The sequence below is a fragment of the Natrix helvetica genome (genome assembly GCF_964273705.1).
Source record: "Natrix helvetica genome assembly, chromosome: 1".
NCBI classification, from domain to species: domain Eukaryota; kingdom Metazoa; phylum Chordata; class Lepidosauria; order Squamata; family Natricidae; genus Natrix; species Natrix helvetica.
This window is the reverse complement of record NC_138548.1, coordinates 295,708,301-295,723,286: the sequence shown is the minus strand read 5'-3', so window position 1 is coordinate 295,723,286 and position 14,986 is coordinate 295,708,301. Positions and strand designations below refer to the sequence as shown.

At 40.9% G+C, this 14,986-nt stretch overlaps 1 long non-coding RNA gene across 1 annotated transcript in view; it reads right to left on the bottom strand.

The window, feature by feature from the left end:
* LOC309383848 overlaps window positions 1-14,986 on the bottom strand; it is a 498,138-nt gene that overhangs the window by 357,132 nt on the left and 126,020 nt on the right. The window lies entirely within an intron of this gene.

Genomic DNA, 14,986 nt, shown 5'->3' with positions numbered 1-14,986 from the left:
GATTCCGAGGCGCCCCGAGCGGCGCGCTTGACTTTTTTTTTCCCCCGTGCCGCTTCTTCCCAGCCTCGAACGCGCGGGCTGCCCCTTCGAAGTTCGTGGCTGCCGCAGGCCGATCGCCAGGAGCGCACGAGCGCAAGTGGGGTGGGGGTGGGGGGCGGTGGTGGTGATGGAAAGGAAGGGAAGGCAGGAAGAAAGAATAAAAATATTGATTGTGGAGCCTCCTGCCCACTTGGCAAAAAAAGAAAAAAGAAAGAAAAAGAAAAAGAAAAAAAGGGGGAAATAAACCTCCACCCTCCTCCTCTACACACATATGCTTACAAATCCCCCTCTCTCGCATCGAGCATCCAAAGCCTATTCAGTCAATTGGCTTCTACTGCCTACGATTTGCATAGCCCCGCCCCTTTCCCACCTCCTCGGCCATTCAAGCGGGGCATGGACCCCGTCGCCGTTCCCCTCCCTGCCGCGCCCCCTCTTTTTCCACCTGTACCGCCCCTCCCTTGCAGCTGGGTTGGGCTTGGCCCGGCCGACGGCGGGCAGCCGTGGGATTCCAGGAACGCGCTCTGGGTGTTGGCTAGGTGGGTTGGCGACCGTCTCCCGGGAGAGAGGATGGCTCTGCCTTCCTTCCACCCATCCCCTCCTGCCGGCTTTAGGTTCGGTTCCAACGGTCCTGCGCGACGGCTTCCATCCACGGCCCTCTTGCAAGCAACGCGATCCGGATCCGAAACCCAGGCTGTGATTGTTGGAATCGCCCCGCGTTTCGGGCACATACGCGGCTCGCCCTTCTCCTTCCCAGCTGCCTGCTTTCGGAAAGGGACTTTCTTTAAAAATAAATAAATCCAGAGGCAGCGTTGAGGGGTGGGTGGGGTAAGTGATAAATAAATAAATAAATAAATAAAGCGAGTCCTTTGTCTCTCTCTCTCTCTCTGACGGAGTTATTCTGTGAAGTGCAAGGAAGTGCCTCGCGCCTCGTGGTGGTGGGATCGGGGTGAGAGGGAGAGAGAGAGGAGGCAAGAGGGGGCGTTGGTAGAAGGGAGGGAAGGGAAGGAGGAAGAGGTAGAAAGCAAAAAGAAGATGAAGGAAAGAATACCCCCAGTGAGAGCTAATGAGAAAGATATGAGGCCTTTGCTTTTTAATATTGCAAAAAATCCACTCGGGCACATCCTTCAAGAAATACACGCTCTGCAACAAAGAAAAACTCCTGACAGCAGGAGAGACTGTTATCTCCCCATCCCACCCGAAAGGGGTGCCTCTTTGCTCATTTAATCTGCCCAGGCAAGCTTACTTAACTCTTTGGTGGAGAGGAGTAGTGAAGAGACCTACCCCCCTTCCCTGTTCCTGCCAGAGAGAAACCAGCCTGATCTTGAAGTGCAAACAGAGAACTGTTGAAATGCTCCTCTTTGGGTGCTCAGCTTTCCTCACTAAGGTCCATTTACAAGTCAGGATTCCATGCTAAGCTGCACGAGGGGGAGTATTTGGTCACCTGAGTAAATACGGTAGGTGGGTAGGTAGGATGGCAGTTTCCCTTTCCAGGTAGAAAAGCTGATTGGGCTGGTAATCTGAACTTCAGCAGTAGAAGAGATGCTGCACCTGAGGAAGAAGGTTCTTTTAAGAGCATGGGGGAACGAAGGGGAATTGGGGAAGGTGATGAGAAACAACCAGGGATGTGGTACTACAGCATCTCCCAGCATTGTCTACCAAAAGGGCAGACAATCAATCAGTGAATATGATCCTGCCAGCATTCAAAACTATGATATAACCACATTTGGAGCATTGCATACTTTGGGATACTACATCTTAGTGGTAATGCTATAAAGAATATAAAAAAGTCATTCTCCATCATGCAGTTAGAGCTGAAGAAGCTTCTTGGATGAGAGGCGAAAGGTCTTCAAAGAAAAAACATGAAGTCCAGTTGCCTCTTGAAAAAGCATCTCCATAGGCAGTGCAGAAAAAGGCAACCAAGAAGTTTTACCAAATGATGTATGGTAAAGAAAGGATAAACAGAGAAGAAGCTTTTGTCATCTCCCAAAATGTAAAATTAGAATGAAACTGACCAGTGGAAGACTTAAAACTGATAAGGTAAAGGTAAAGGTTCCCCTTGCACATATATGCTAGTCGTTCCTGACTCTAGCGGGCGGTGCTCATCTCCGTTTCAAAGCCGAAGAGCCAGCGCTGTCTGAAGACATCTCCGTGGTCATGTGGCCAGCATGACTAAATGCCGAAGACGCACAGAACGCTGTTACCTTCCCACCAAAGGTGGTTCCTATTTTTCTACTTGCATTTTTTACATGCTTTCGAACTGCTAGGTTGACAGAAAATGGGACAGGTAATGGGAGCTCACTCCATTTTCAGCGCTAGGGATTTGAACCACCATACTACCAACCTTTTTGATTGACAAGCTCAGTGTCTTAGCCACTGAGCCACCACATCCCACTCTTAAAACTGATACAAGGACTTTTTTCTTCATATGGTTGATTATCAAGCTGTGGAATACAGTGTTGCAAGATATGGTGTCGACTGATAGTGGAATTGGCTTCAAAAGGGATTAGACACATTTTTAATATCTACTTTCCAATATCTAAGGAAGGGCCCCAATAGAGAGGGAGTCAACCTATTCTCCAAAGCACCGGAGGACAGGACAAGAAGCAATGGTTAGAAACTAATCAAGGAGAGAAGCAACCTAAGGAGAAATTTCCTGACAGTTAGAACAATTAATCAGTGAAACAGCTTCCTGCCAGAAATTACGAATGCTGCAACACTGGTTTTTTAAGAAGAGATTGTGCAACCATTTATCTGAAATGGTATAGGCTAGAATTTCCTGCTTGAGCTGGAGGTTGGAATAGAAGACTTCTACGTTCCCTTCCAAATCTGTTATTCTACTATTCTAGACAGCAGGGCTAATTGGCTTGAGGATAAAATGCGTCTTTCAGGCCCGGGATCAGTCTTCCTCTATATATGGGGGGGCTGGAAGAAAAAGTGGGAGAGGATGGCTTGATCTCCTTGATGCATCTTGTGAGGTTACCATGGGAGGCAGAATGCTTGCTAGAGGAGCCTTGGATTGATCCAGCAGGGCTATTTTCATGTTGTCAATTGAAATAACTGTCACAGTTAGTCTAATTATAAGGCTAAACCTGACATTATAAGCACTCGCCAGATGCAAACTCAATCAATTCAGGTTTATTACTTTGGGGTGGGGAGTCAAAACAGGGCATAGTAACTGATTTGCATCTACAGTAACTTAAGAATCCCTGGTTTTACCTGGAAGAGCTCCTTTTCTCCTCTATGCATAAGAAAGAGTGGCAAGCTGTGGTGAGGAGAGACATTCTATGATTTTTGCAGACATAGATTTTCATTTAATGTTGTTTGCATGCAGGAAGAGCTTCTGCAAACAGTTCCCCCCCCCCCCCGCATAAAATGTATACACCCCGAGCTTGTTCTGATCCTGGGTTCCTGAGCAAAATAGATACTATTATAATTAGAAGTGCCATCTAAATTCCCAGGCAGTTAAACTATTAATTCTATGCAGGTAGCGGGCAGGACATTCCATATTAGAATAAGTCTGGGTACAGCTGTAGAAATACACACACAAACACACACAGACACACACAGAGCCTTTCCCCATCACACCATGGACAGAGAATGATTGACCAGCCAAAAATTTTGCGCTGAAAAAAAAATCCACATGACAGATTCTGGCCTAAGGCTAACTAGGAAGGATGCATAATTTTTCTGTCTCTACTCTCTGCCTCCCCTCCTTCTCCTCCCTCTCTTTTCCCCCCTATGTCTTTCCCATTGATGAATAATTCATAGGAGGCTCTTTGGCACACGGTATCATCTTCTAGTGTGTACAGTTAAGTAAAAACTGCAGAAAGTTTCAACAGTGGGGGCTTTTCTAATGTCACAACATCTCTGAAATGTATTTGCAAAGTACTTTTGCATGCAGCCCCTATTACTGAGGGTTAAGATCACTGTCATATCTCACGGAAGAAAAATTCTGTGTCTGATCTTGAGAGCCCAGATCTATTTGACTGCAACTGTTATAATAGATGTTCTTGATATCTGTCAGCAGTCAATTCACTACCCAATGGAATCAGTGTTACAAAGTTTTAAAAGTAGACATGCAAATTTATCGGTCAATCACAATGCTTGCAATGTACATTCCTCTCTCTCTCTCTCTCTCTCTCTCTCTCTCTCCCTCCCTCCCTCCCTCCCTCCCCTTCCATTCTTTATCATAGATACTAAAAAAAGCAGTAAATGTAAAGAAGTTGTTTCTCCTTTCCTATGTGTAAATAGCCATATATGAACTTTGTTATTAGCACTATAGATTTCCACCCTCCTGAAATACTTGTAGTAAAGATTCATAATATAATAAAATGCAGATTATCATTTATTCATTTTGGGACTATCAGTATTGAATAATACAAGACAATATAGTTGTACTATTTATCATTCAATCTGTTGATATAGATATGGAATCTATATTGATTGATATTTTTCTAGAACTTCTATTGTGATGTTTTTCACTAATACAAGCTATGAACTAACCTAGAATTTGTTAAACAGAATAGCACATAATTCTTTTGCTAAATTTTAGATAATAAAAAAACACACCATTTTGAATATTTCTCTTTTTAAAAAAAATTCCCACTGCAGGAACACAGTAGGCAAAAATAAAAACACAAATTTTGACTTACATCAGTCCACAATTAAAAATGCACTGTTGATTAAAACTGATGTGCACTGCATGCCCATGTAAGAATATCCATATTATAAAACCCCAGTGTTTACTATGATTTTTCCTAATGTGGTTTACTTCTGCAGTCCCTTTTATGTACCTACTTGGAAGCAATTTAAAGGAGCTTACTCCCAGTTAAGTATGAATGTTGTGGAAATATTTCCCGATTCATATCCACAATTCAGTTAAATGTTTTTCCACTCTTGGACACTTTAAAATGATTTTATAGCAGGTTGTTCATATTTCTGTTAAAAATATTCAACACTGAATTGCAAAAGGTGGAAGTAAGAAATACTGGAGAAATGAGAAGACTACTAATGTTTCAAAAGAAGAGTTGTAGTATATGGAAATGCACCCAGTTTGTTCACTAAAAAAGAGGATGTGGAGTATCAGACTTTAGGCCCTAATGTCAAAGATGGATATGATTAAGGAAATCTTCATGATTTAGCCTACAAGGTTGATTTCAAGAGCATACTGTTTGGAGGATAATGCACAAATATGTTATCTCAAATATTATCTTAGAACAGGGGTGTCAAACTGAAGGCACAGGGGCCAGCAAACAGCAAAGGACCGGCCCACAGTGCATCTGCCAGCGAAAACAGAAAGCCTCCCAAGCTCTGTTTTCGCTGGCAAAGGGTTGAAGGAGGCCGTCATAGTCAAAAATGGAGCTCTGGAGCCTGTTTTGTCTAGCAGAGTGTTCAGGCCACCACAGACGCCCCCAGCACGAGTGACGTCGAGCTGGCCATGCCCACTTTGACCCTCCAAGGTCAAACACAGCCCTGATGCAGCCCTCAATGAAATCGAGTTTGACACCCCTGTCTCAGAAGATAACAGATTTGGGCATTATCCTCAAAACAGCATGTCAGACAAAAGGGGCCAATACAATTTTTAAAATATTTGCATGTTACTTGCTACATACATACATACATACACCTGATATGCCCAAATATGGGAGGAAGCATACTGCTTCACTTAATCATTTCCTTGGCTCAGCTGATAAGGGAGGAGAGCTTGTGGCTTAGAGGTTAATATAACTGCCTAATATGTAAAAACAGCTCAGGTTTGAAACCCAGTAATGGTCTGGCTAGCTGATGAGCACTAAATAGCTTGAAATAGATTTATACTAGTCTCCCTTCATTTATTTATCAGCAAAAATGCATATATATACTGGGATGGTTGCAAAAATTACATCCTGTTCCTTTCTTGGGAATGGAATAGCCTTTCCAATACAGTTTGTGCTTATTATTTTTTAATAATAGATTTGAACTTATATTTTTCTGAAAACAAACAATAGTTTACACAACAGTCTCCTGTAATGTTACCTCTACAACAACCCTGTAAAGGATTGAATTTAAAAAGAATGCTTGTGCCAAGATCATCCCATGAGCTCCTTAGCCAGGTGGGGATTTGAATTTGGGCCTGCCAATCCCATGTTAACTCTTTAGTCACTGCATCCTCACAGATTTTTTTTTAGTTTAGATCCATAACCCGCATTAAGAATGGAATATATTCTATTTTATAGCAAATATGCATACCTTTGTAATGCAAAACATACTTCTAACCTTTGTTGCAGTAATATATATACACACACATTACATAATGTGATATCTGTCCATCCATCCATCCTTCCTTCCTTCCAGCCTGAATGAGGTTAAAAGTTATTCAAATTTTTTTTTAACACAACTGATTCTGGAAACACTGACTGTATCCTCAGTCAATCCTTTTATTGCAAAGGAAGGGCAACAACTGTGCCCTGTAGCTCAATGCTCTCTGTGGTTGGAATTTTTCCCATGGATTGATCTTGTGACCTTTGTCAGGAGATGCCTGCATGTTGCCATTTAATTACAGCCCTTCCCAACTGGCCCTTTTCAGGATGAGATAAAAACCCATTTATCTGCCTGTTGGATTTGCTGTGTGATATTTGTCTTACTGGCTATGGGTTTATATGTATGTGAGGGATTCTTTTTAGGGCTGCTTTTATTTCACGTGGCCCTTGAAGAAGCAGGGTGGAAGAGTATCGATGCTTTTGAACTTTGGTCTTGGAGAAAACTCCCGAGAATAGTGGACAGCCAAGAAAACAAACTGATGGATCATCAAATAAATCAACTCAGCATTTTCATTTGAGGCAAAAATGACCAGGCTCAAATTATTCTACTTTGGACACATTATGTGAAAATGCAGCTCTCTAGAAGAGGGTCTAAAGCTGGGAAAGATGGAAGAAAAGAGAAGATGAGAACAACCAGCTACATGGTGGAAGTACTCAGTTACAATGACAATGAATGGATCATTAGAAGAACCTGAAACTCCAGGTCAAGGGTAGATTGTCATGGAGAAAATCTGTCTAGCAGTCAGAAACGGTAGAAGAAGAAGAAGAAGAAGAAGAAGAAGAAGAAGAAGAAGAAGAAGAGGAGGAGGAGGAGGAGGAGGAGGAGGAGGAGGAGGAGGAGGAGGAGGAGGAGGAGGAGGAGGAGGAGAAATGAGACATAGCATGGGAAAGTATTACATGGCCAGTACATTAATAAATGTACCAAGCAGATAACAACAAGATCTGGAAGTGACCAAGAGCAGGAAAATTGAAGACAGAGAAGAAGGGCGAATTTGGCTGTGCGAGACCAGACCTTAAGAACAAATGCATACTAAGCCAGAATTGAAAAGAGAGTAATGGACAGCAAGTGCTGCCTGTGCAAAGAAGCAGAAGAAACAGTGAACCACCGAGTTAGCTGCTGCAAGAAGATCACAGAATTGACTACAAGCAACAAAGTAGCAACCACGGTGCACTGGAATATCTGCAAGAAATACCATTTGCCTGCAAGCAAGAACTGGTGGGACCACAAAATAGACCTAATAAAAAATGAAGAAGCCAAAGTGCTCTGCGTCTTTAGAATTCAAACAGACTAGCGGCTATCACATGACACCCCACCAGCGGTGGGATTCAAAAAAATGTACTACCGGTTCTGTGGGCATGGCATGGCGTGGTGGGCGTGGCAGGTGAAGGTTACTGCAAAATCCCCATTTCCTCCCGATCAGCTGGGACTCTGAAGGCAGAGAATAAATGGAGGTGGGGCCAGTCAGAAGTGGTATTTACCAGTTCTCCGAACTACTCAAAATTTCTGCTACCGGTTCTCCAGAACTGGTCCTAACCTGCTGAATACCACCTCTGGACGCCACCCTGTTAATAAGGAAGACAAAAAAAATCTGATTAGTGGACATGGCAGTACCAGGAGACAACAGAATAGAAAAGTCGAGGGCACAGGCCCGTGGCTTGCATATCTTTGTTGATGGCGTCTTGCCATTTCTGTTTTGGATCCCCACAAGGTCACCAGCCATTGACTTCTAGTTGGTAAGCTGTTAGTAGGTAAGTTTACTTAACTCAATAACTACCAGTAATCTGAATCTGACTGAATTTTGCCTTCGTTTGTGCATTGCACCTACAGTTCTCCCTGCCTTTGTTAGTGAGCTCGATTTTGTATGTCATCATATTTTCTCTGTTCTCAGAATATATATACTGAGTCACCAACTCATAGATCTGATGAAGTGGGCCTGACCAAAAAGAAAAAGAAATCTTAAACCACAATAATTGTTTGAGCCTTCACAGCACCACAATTTTCTTTGTTGTTTTGGCTACAACTGACTAACGCAGCTATTCTGGAATCCCAAATAACTTTGCAGTCAAGGACAAAGAGTCTGCAGTCAGGGCAGCAGTCTCTAAAATGCATTTTTACTGTGGACCACAATCCACAATGTCTCTTCTAAAACATTGTCCAATTTAAAACAGTCATTTTCACTGTAAAGTCCAGCAACCATTTTTCACAATCCATACCAGCTACCCAGGATTATATATAAGATTGACAGCCATGTAAATTATTTAAACCTATTAGCTAACAAACTAACTAATTAAATTTAACATTTTACAATGAATTGTGGAAGACCATGTATATTGAACAAATAAAGCAATTCTTTATACATGCAGAAAAGGAAGCTATTCTTATACCACGACATTTGTTTAATTCAATAGACATTTTCCCCAAGGATACACATTTCTCCCAAAGATGCAGTTATATGCTATAAACCAGTGACGTGCGGTGAGGTTTATGGCTGATGAGGCTGATGACGTCATTAGGAAGGCGGGGAATTCTTAACAAGGTGCCGGCCACGACTCGGTTTCCAGGATCCTTTCGTGAGCAAGCTGGCAGGGAAACAGTAGCCGACGGTCCGAAAAGTCAGTCGCACTTTCTGCTTTTGCGAGCAACTTCCCATAAACCTGCCGTTGCTCAGTGCAAGGAAGGGAGCAGCTCGCGCATGCGCATTCGCCCTGGAACATGAGTTCCGCGTCAGAACCCGACAGAAGGCGGGGAATGGGACCACGTGTGTAGAGGAGCCTCCTGCACCTCCCTCTGTCCTGCACATGTGGTCCCATTCCCCGTCTTCCTGAGTCAACATGAAGGGGACCGCGGCTCGTGCAGTCCCATTCCCCGAGGCTCCTCAGTGCCTTTTCCCTTTCCCTTTTTTTTTCGTGATGAGAGCGGTGAGGCTCTGCCTCCCCTGCCTCCCCTGCCTCCCCTGACCGCATGTCCCTGCTATAAACCTAAGCAGAGATGTGAAACTTTAAAGACATCTACATATTTTATTTATTTTTGTTTATCAATTTTATATGCCACTGATCACAGTATTGAAGAGTGATTACCAAGAGCCATGGTAGTGCATTGGTTACAGTACTGCAGTCTAACACTGCTGACTGACTGTAGTTTGATTGAATCAACCTTGACCAGCTCAAGGTTGATTCAACCTTCCATCCTTCTGAGGTTGATAAAACAAGATTGTTGGTGGCAATAGGCTGACTCTGTAAATCACTTTTGCTGAAATAGCAATAGCACTTAGACTTATATACTACTTTACAGTGCTTTACAACCCTCTCTAAGTGGATTTACAGAGTAGCATGTTGCCCCCAACAATCTGGATCCTCATTTTATCGACCTCGGAAGATTGGAAGGCTGACTCAACCTCGAGTCGGATGAGATTCAAACTGCCAAACTGCTGGCAGCCAGCAGTCAGCAGAAATAGCCTGCAATACTGCATTATAACCACTGCACCACCACTTTTCGAAAACAGGCTGTAAAGCTATGAAGCAATATATAAGTAAGTGTTACTGTTTTTGCTATCAAGTACTGCCTCTTTCAAAGCCTGATGGAGCAAGGTAATCTGTTGAATGCTATTCATTGTGAGGATTGCAATTATTACTCACCAATGAGGAATTCCCAGTAAATATGGTCATAAGCGCACACTGATAAACTCTCCATCCTTTGGTACACAGTATTTGTCAATACAACCAGTTGGATGGTCTGAGAGTTAGTTCTTACAAGGTCAGAGGAATTTAACTTGATATCTGATCTGCCTGTTATAAAAACATGAAACAGCTGGAAACCAGCCTCTTGCCTGAAAGAGAATGCTGTCCAGTCCCTTTTAAAGGTGCTAGAATTTGAACATAAATTTCACTATAAATAGTATAAATAGTATTTAATATATAGTAGCAATTGGGATTTTTTAAAAGCACTTCTATGGTTAAAATATTTAAAATTATGCATTTGAAGTATAGCAATATAGGTAAAGGTTCCCCTTGCACATATGTGTGAGTTGTTCCTGACTCTAGGGGGTGGTGTTCATCTCCGTTTCAAAGCCGAAGAGCCAACACTGTCCGAAGATGTCTCCATGGTCATGTGGCCAACATGACTAAAAGGTGAAGGCGCACGGAACACTGTTACCTTCCCACCAAAGGTGGTGCCTATTTTTCTACTTGCATTTTTACATGCTTTTGAACTGCTAGGTTGGCAGAAGCTGGGACAAGTAATGGGAGCTCACTCTGTTATGTGACGCTAGGCATTCAAACTGCTGAACTGCCAATCTTTCTGATCAACAAGCTCAGTGTCTTAGCCACTGAGCCACCTTTATAGCAATATGTTAGGTTTCAAATCTCGTGTATTTTTAGGACATGTTTGAAATAATGTCAATAGCATCATCAGACTGTTATGCTCTGTATATGCTTATTAAATCCTTGTTTTCATACTTGCTTCTCTTTTTTGTTGTACTTATGCTCCTTTCCAGAAAGAATAGAACTCTGCAAAGTGTACCTACTAATGTCATAACAAAAACAATGATTGTTATTTTCAATATAAAATGGCCTTTGACTTACTATTGCACTCAATCACAGTCATAATTATGTTTTAAACTATAGTTGTCCCATGCATAAAAATCACTCATGCACTTTCTCATTTAAGTAACATGCATAACTTTGTTTTTCCTCCGGAGAACAAGGAGGGAAAGTATTGTTGCTATAGAATTACTGCTGTTCCCGCATGACATTTGCCGGAAACATATTCAGGAGGACCTTTACCCAAACAGCTGAAGGCTGTTTACCCAAGATCTTAAAAACCAATCCCACACTATTTAACACTAAAACTCGAGCAGATAGGATTCTCTAGATCCCTAGTTCATTCCCTTTCTGGGCCAGTAAACCCTGAACCGATGTGATCTTTCTTCTTGTCTCACATCTGGACTGTTAAGATTGAAGTAACTGGGAATTTGAGGGACCAGCAAAAGGTTAGAATTGCAAAGGGGACGAAGGGAAGATCTTACACTCGGATGAGTGAGGCCAATATCCCTCGTCTGTAAGGCAATAGCACATTTTAGGCATTTTTCCAAGCCCACCTATTTAGAATATCTTTTGGGTGATCCCACAACTACCATTATATATTTGTATTTCCATAGACTGGAACTAACCTAAAGCTTTCATACTGTGTGTGTGTGAAAAATGTTCGGTCCCAGAGTTTTTCAACTCAAAAAGAGATTGTTCCAAATGTCCTGGAAAAGATCCTAGCTTCAAATGGGTCACTTCTATTTTGGCCATAGAAGAGGCCATCTCGATTCTGGAAATATTTTTTTCCAGAAATTCTAGATGTGGTTCTACTCCAAAACAGCTGTCTATGAACATTCTGCAAGAATGGATGGTTTTCCACATCCTATTTTATAGTAGGTAGAGTATCCTTTAAAAATATTCAGAAAATACTATCAAATTAACTTCTTGTTCATCATTTGTCATTTTACAGATTCCATAAATTTGAAGATTCAGGTTGATCCCAAGCACATGCTACTGAAAAGGCTATCCTAAGGCTACTTCTGCACATTTGTGTGTGCATGTCTTTGAGTCAATGTTCACTCCTGCAACTTTCTGAACAAGTCGGTGTAGTTGTCTTGGCGAGATTTTGGAAGTGGTTTGTCATTATCTTCTGGTTTTTACCCTTACCTTACTGCTATTCCAAACTGGCTCTCTACTGTACATTCAGCAACTATTAATAAATCTTTCCACTATATTTCAAACTTAAAGTAAAACAAGTTTGCTTCAATACTACAAACATAGTGACTGCAACCAGAACAGTCACTATGGGTGGTAAGACACTGAGTCTATACCAGCGCAATTGTCTTTGGTATCTATTGCAGGCTAGACTTTCAACAATAGACTCAATTTCTATTGAAAATGGGGGGAGGTGGTTATTTATGTATTTGTTTGTTTGTTTGTTTGTTTATTAAATGTATAAAGCCACCCACCACACACACACAGTCTGGGTGATGTACATTTAGTCTTTTCCCCCTAATTATAGATGTAAAAATCCTACCAGTCTTCCAGATTCTTCCTCTTATTAATATTAAGATAGCTATTATTTTCCACTAACAACAACATCATTAGAATATATATTTGATTATGACCATACTGTTTTGTCTCTTCCTGTAATAGGTAAAATATAAAATCCCACTAAATGTCAATGCAATACAACCCTTATATGACGCAGGGGAAATATTGCCTACTGTACCTTAATAATCAGGGATGATTGGACTTTCACAGAAGCATACAACTAGGTTTTTTTTCTGCTTGAAATACACAAACTATTTGTGTTCACCACATAAATTCTGTTCTTTTTCTTCATCTACCGTACATTAAAAAGAGGCTGTCTAATGCTTTGATCAGTATTTACCTCGATTCAAACACGATAGCCATCTCTTTATTTTAATACCCCAAATCTCAGTACAAAAATATGTTCCTCTTACCAGCTGGATCACATCCTGTGCTTACAGTGCAAAGTCAAACTTTGTCAACAAATGCAATGTTTCAAAAATCATATAAACAACACTCCACTTACCCTAATCACACACATTTACTTCTTGGCAGCCATCTGGATCACTTATGGTTCCATAATCAGAAAAGTGTGAATCATCCTGCTACCAGGCACTCATTTAAAGTTATATCCCTATAGACCTCATCTTTAATATAGTAGGCTAAGATCTTCCCCAAAATATCCTCTAGAAGTCTAGATCAACGTGCAATTTGATTTTTTCAGACTAATTCCTCAAAATTTAGATTCTTGAACAAATACATATTATCAAACTTTCCTAGAAGAAAATCCCTGAACCAACAAACAAATAGTATTGCTGAACCAACAGGACAAAATAAATACGGCATAAATTGTGGAATGGTCATGAAAAATGTGCATCACGTTCATCAACAGTTATTTCCATATGAATTGATTGATTGGGGGCCATCAATTTAGTATTGATTCTTAGACACCACATAGATGGATCTTCTCCAGAATAATCTCTCCCCAATCTGCCCTTAGGGTATCCCAATATGCAATATGATTGTATCAGTGATATAATCAAGTTCATTCACCTTGATGCTGCTCACCCACTTCTTTTTCCTTCCACTTTTTGCAGCATTGGGACTTCTCAAGGGAATAAGATCTTCAGATAATCTGTCATAAAGATATAGATTGAGTCTGGCCATTTGTGACTTGAGTAAGAACTTTGAATGGATTTTTTTTCTGTGGTCCATTGTTTGTTTTCTTCACTAGTCAGGTTATTGTCAAGAGTTATTTCTAACACCAACATTCAAGAATTCCAATAATATCATTTAACACTTGGATATTTATATACTGCTTCATAGTGCTTTGCAGCCCTCTCTAAGCGGTTTATAGAATCAGCATGTTGCCCCCAACAATCTGGGTCCTCATTTTATTGACCGTGGAAGCATGGAAGGCTGAGTCAACCTTGAGCCGGTCAGGCTCAAACTGCTGGCAGTCAGCAGCATTAGCCTGCAATACTACATTCTAACCACAGTGCTATCATGGCACTTTTACTGAGCTCAAATGTATTTTATTTGTTCATTTCTTACACTTGAAGTACAAGTGCACTTGAAATAATCCTTCTGTTTTGCTTCTTCAAAGTCCAACTTCACTTTCATAGATCGCCACAGGGAAAACTACTGTCTACAAGCATATCAGGGCATGTGAATATATTTTCCAAGGCCTTTGTTGTGTATCCTACCAAGTCCGTGTTCTATGCATATTTTTGGACTGCTGATTCCTTTTCTGTTGATAGTTTATCATAAAAGGCAGAAGTTTTCCTACCACTTCACTGTTTTTTTGTCATTTCTAATACTGGTTGCTATACCTGTTATTATTAGTCTTGTCTTCTTTGTATTTAAACAATTCTATCTTTTCACTGTACTATTTGACTTTCATTAGTAGAGTTTGCAGATCACTTATACTTTCAGCTACCAGATAAATGTCATCAACAGGCTACTGATATTTCTTCCTTTAGCTTTAAAATTACTCCAGTTCCCCTCAATATATATTCAGCATATTGACTGAATAAATAAGAGAGGAGAATATAGTCTTGTCTCATTCCTTTATCAACCTGAAGCCAGTCTGTTTTTCCATGTTCCATCTGTTGCTTCCTTTGTTATGTATTGTCACTGAGGACAGTGAGATGTTCTGGGATATCTATTTTCCTAAGGGCACAACTTGACATCCTCAACACAATTGAAAGCCTTTATATAATCAATGAAATGCTGAATGGCTTCTTTTTGGTATCCTTTCTCCATTATCCAGTATGTGTCAGTAATTATTTATCTTGTTCTTTGGCCTTTTCTAAAATGAACTGAAACATCTGGCATCTTATTCCCATGTAAGGCTGCACTGAATAAGCCCAAACATTATTTTCATAGCACATGAAATTAAAAATATTGTTACCGTAAATATTCTGTAAGATACATTTTCTTTGGTATTGGCATGTATATTGTCCTCTTCTCATCTGTTGGATTCCATGTCCTTCTTCAGATTTTCTGGAATAGTTTGGTGTTAGAATTTTATTGATTCTTCTTTTACTGTTTGCCATGTTGCTGTAGATATTCCATCAATTCCTGTAGTT